Consider the following 5005-nt stretch of genomic DNA (forward strand, 5'->3'; position numbering starts at 1 on the left):
TCACACAAGCATGAATCACACAAGCATAAAAGAGGAACAATGCTAGAATGCTCTCTCTCCTTCAATCTCTCTCAAGACACAAGGGAGAGCTCTCTATAGCACAAAGGGGATTGTGTCTTTTCATTATGAGAAAATGCCTTATATACATTTGGCCCTTATTCACACTTGGGCACCCAAAACTTACTTACTAGGCCTTGGGTGGCCAATATCTCATAATGTACAACTTTTATAGTGCCATTTTCATGACCCTTATTAATGTCCTCAGTTGGAGGATCATGTTTGTTAATCCAAAATGGGATTAACACTTGGTCCTCTCCCTATGTGCTTGCCTTGAGAGTAAGAGACTACCTTAGTGTTTTACAAACTTACATTGCCATATTGGTAGTACATGCATAAAGAGAAATCTTGCATCCATATCCTTCTCCTGCAAGCTAACTACCATGCTTGCTTTTTGCTAGGTTTATTCTTGGGATATTTGGACCATTATTACTTCTCTCTTTTATTATCGTGACTGAACCCCAATGTGCTATGTGCACCTCCCACAAGCTCAACCAAGAGTCCATTGTTGACATATTCCTATCCATCATATGACCATTACGCCACCATTAACATATCAATCGAGCCTCTACTCACTAGTAGGAGCCATGCACCACTTCTCGCACATTGTTTTATCCTCTCCTTTAAGATATAGCGCACACATACTTTGTTATGTGGGCAACCATGCTTTGCTCCCAATGAAATAGGCAAGATCTCTCCTTATCTATCAGGACGTTATTTTTTCCACCATTGAAAACATGTTGAACTGCATTCTAGTTACCTTGAGCATCATCTACCATGAAACCAAAGAAATCTGCCCTTTCATGTGGCAGATGATTCTCAAGGTAACTAGAATGCAGTTCAACATGGCAGATGATGCTCAAGGTAACTAGAATGCCGTTCAACATGTTTTCAATGGTGGAAAAAATAACCCAAGATTAAGCTTGGCAACAAAGAACCTCAGTGGTGGCTGCGTTTTACTACGCATGGTCATCGGTTATTGCCGTGGAAGAGAGGTGTCTTTCAAGCTGTGAATGAGCGATCATCTCCTTCAAGTCTTCAACACTCAAACAAATATGCATGGAGTAAGGATGTTGTTATGCCTTTGAATGCCATTGAGATAAAAGCATTGTATGATGGCATTTTCAACTCTTTGAACATGATTTCAAGCCGTTTGAAATTTCTCTTCAAGCTATTTGGACACCATGGATTAAAGTTTTTAATTGCCAATGCTCCAAACATTTGCATGCTACATGCAATGGTGGTATGCCCATGATATTTGGAAGCTTTTGCATGGCCATTATATCTACCATTGAGGTGATTTTGGAATGCATTACATGAGCTCTTACTTAGCATTAAGCTAGCATCACACTTTTGGTGGTCATTGAGCCATTGGAACTTCTACTTGCCATTTGGTTGATAGCTTGCTCATTGATGAGGGCTATGGAGTAAAGGCAAAGGGCTAAAGTGATATACATGAAAACAGTGAGGTGTGGTTCCATATTGTTACCAAATACTATCCTAAAGCAAGCACATGCATGTGTCTACATGAGCCAATGATTGCATTGATCTTGGGAGTTCCAACTTGAAGCTAATCCTTGCAATTCATTTGCCTTATGACTCACATGATGTTGGATGTTATTTTTGTGGTGATTTGGTGTATCAGAGCTACTTTGGATGATTGGGGGAAAGCATGAGTACATGCTCTTTGTAATAATGGATAAAATGAAAATAGCATGAGTCATGCTAAACACATTGTAAGTGCTCCTACCTTATCTTTTTGAAGCTACATCCACATACATCTCACTTGTACTCTCACTTCAATTCCTAGTATCTAGTATGCTTGTGAGGGTACCTCGGGCATTGGAGGAGAGGCCCGGGGGAGCATGGCATGAACTCTCCTTGTCATAAGTGCTTTTGGAAAAGCGGTGAGGAGGGGGATTAGGTACTTGGATGTGAAGACTTGGCCCCAACTTGTGCCTAGATTTGAACTAGGTTCGAGGGTAGGAAGGCTTGGCTGGGAAATTGGCAAGCATAAAGCGCTCCTTCGACACACACTCGACTATATTGCAAGCATGCTGAGGCTATGGAAGCCAAATGTCACTTGATTGAGCATGCCATGGATACTTGATAGTGGTCGAAGCATAAGAGTTGTATGAGTAAGTGTATGCTTTTGATAGTTAGGGCATTATATCATGATTGGACGTTGGGCAAGTGCTTATGGATTTTGATTGAGATTTGGTCCAAATTGCGGGGAGATTATGGTAAAAATTTTGTGATTTTCCTGCACTTTGCGGTGTGTACAAAAGTGCAATTTAGTCCCAATCCGTTCGAGATCTCTCAAGGACCTGTGGAGTTTTAAAAGGGCATTTTAAGGCAAACCTAACAAGCCATCAAGTGGTTGATTCAGACACCATCTCAGGGTGCAAAGGGGACAGTATGGTTAGATTAAAAACCTTAATTTAGTCAAAAATAGTGCGGACTGAATTAAAGGTGTTTACATAGCCTAAGAGCACTACCTAAGAGCTTCCAGATGAGCCAACAAGTTCCCAATTCTGTTACCGTTTGGATGATCAACCTCACATAGTTGACTTTTAGCTAAAAGTCAAAACAGAGAGGTATAGGGGTGCTCAAAGAGGTGATTCAGGATGATAGGAGTGTTCCTCCTGTCAAGGCGAATGCGACAAACTAAAGAACTCCCAATTTGGTTGCCATTTTCTATACTAACCCCTTGGTAGTATGGGAAATCGAGGAAGGCCATCGAGATCTCAAGCACAAGTGCTTGTGGAAGACAACCAAGCTCATGATGATGCCAATGAAGTGGTTCGTGAGATGATGACATGGTACAAGTGGATGATGCTCCATTAGGTGAGAATCCACATTCCATTGTTGAATATGGGAAAAGTTCAAGGGCTATGGAACAAGAAAGGGTACCTCTACATGACATTAGTGGGCAAATAGTGAATGAAGGAATGCCGCACACTAGTGGACATGATCAAATCTCATTGGGGAACATCACTTTGGATATGTTAAGGATTTCTCTCACCGATGCAATCAAGGATGCTCAAAGGGATGCCCAAAAGAGGTGCTCTACATTAGTAGTGAGATTGTGCGTCAAGGCAATGAGAATGCCAAGTTAATGCATCAAATGGTGGACAAGTTGGATGAAAGGTTTCCAACTCTTGAAGACTGGATTTTAGGTGTACAAAGTGGTGTGAACAGGTTTGATCATGCACCAAATCCACATGGGAATCTTGGTGGTATGCAAGGAAAGTCAAATATGCCTTCGAGAGAGACCATTAAAGTGGGCATGTTCCGGGTTTTAGGTTTGGAAGGCAGCCCATAGTTTTGGATCCCTAGGAAGGCTCTTCACAATGTAGTTGGAGATGGGATATACCACACAATACCCATGGACGTTCTACATTGGAATCACCAAGAGCTAAAGATGTGAAAGACAAGATTATACATCCCAAGTTCAAAGGGGTGAACACAACCACCAAGGAATTGGAGGAATGGACTAGCAAGATGGAGATGTACTTTGCATTATATCCCCATAAGGAAGACAAAGTACAAATTTACCGTGCTACATTTGGAAGATTATGCCCATTCATGGTGGCGGTTTACTCAACATGAGGGTTTGCATTTTGATACTTGGGAGGCATTCAAAGATGCCATGTTTCAAAACTTCACATCGGTGGGACAATGGTATGACTTGGAGCAAAAGGGAAGTTTCATCAAGGAATATAGCAACAAATTTAGAAAGCTTTCCATGTTTGTTGGAGGAATGAATGAGTATAACAAAATGGTAAAGTACATACATGGATAGTAATCCTCACTTGGAGCTGATGTGAAGGCTCAAAGACCTCAAACTTTGCAAGATGCCATGTATTATACGGAGGTCTTTGAATCTAAGTATAAGGGGGTGTGTTGCAAAAATGGATGGAATACGGGATCAACTAAGCCATCTACTTTCAGCCCAAATGCAGTAAAAATGGCCAACTTCTACCTCTTCAACACCTTATGTACCTCGTGCAAGCTTCACTCTAACTTCTACTCCCATACAACGATATCCTAGTGTGTATGGACAGCCAAGGAATGTGAAATGGAGTGGTTCTACGGCCAAACCTCCTCTCAAGAGTAATGCTAAATCTTCTTCCCTTCAAGGTAAAGTGATTAAGCAATTGTCACAAGAAGCGGAGATGGAGGAGAAGAGGAAGAAAGGGGTTTGCTTCCTTTGCAATGAGAAATGGAGTCCCGAGCATAAAAAGGTTTGCAAGGCAAAGGAGGTGAGAGCTAACATGATCTTCGACGTGGTTGAAGATGAAGAGGCACCATTGGATTATGTGGATGAGGCTGAATTTCAAGATTGTGCAAATGAGGATAGAAAAGCCTACTCTTGACCCTTCTCAAGAGTTTCCATTTGATCTAGGTGGAGAGGACTAGTAGAAGTTGAAACAAAAGAAAGGACAGCCATGCTTTATGCCATTTCACAAGAAGCTAAAGCGAGATGCAAAGGTTCCAACACTTTGAGGCTTGTGGGGAAGATTGGGGACAGATCCATTTATATACTTGTTGTTTCGGGGAGCACACATAGTTTTGTGAACTCTAAATCAATTGAAACTATGCCCAATAGAGATGATGAAGCCTCTAAATGTGGAGGTTGCAAATGGACAGCATGAGCTAAGCAAGAGTTGGGTTGTAACAAGGATTTATTTGTCTTTCGATTATGCCTATGATGCCCGTTTGATTGTGCTTGATATGGGTCCCATTAATGTGGTGCTTGGATGTGATTGGTTGCACACTTTGGGCAGGTTCTCAATGGATTTTAAGCACATGAAAATGTGGTTTATGCATAAAGGCAAAGAGCTATGCTTGGATGGAATTTGTAGCCATGCTTTAACCTTGGTGCCCATGAAGCAAATGAAGAGAGAGTTGAAGAGTTTATGCCTTGTTTACATGCTATAACTCA

The sequence above is a fragment of the Cibotium barometz genome, chromosome 24, assembly GCF_041138505.1.
Source record: "Cibotium barometz isolate CiBa-2024 chromosome 24, ASM4113850v1, whole genome shotgun sequence".
NCBI lineage: Eukaryota > Viridiplantae > Streptophyta > Polypodiopsida > Cyatheales > Cibotiaceae > Cibotium > Cibotium barometz.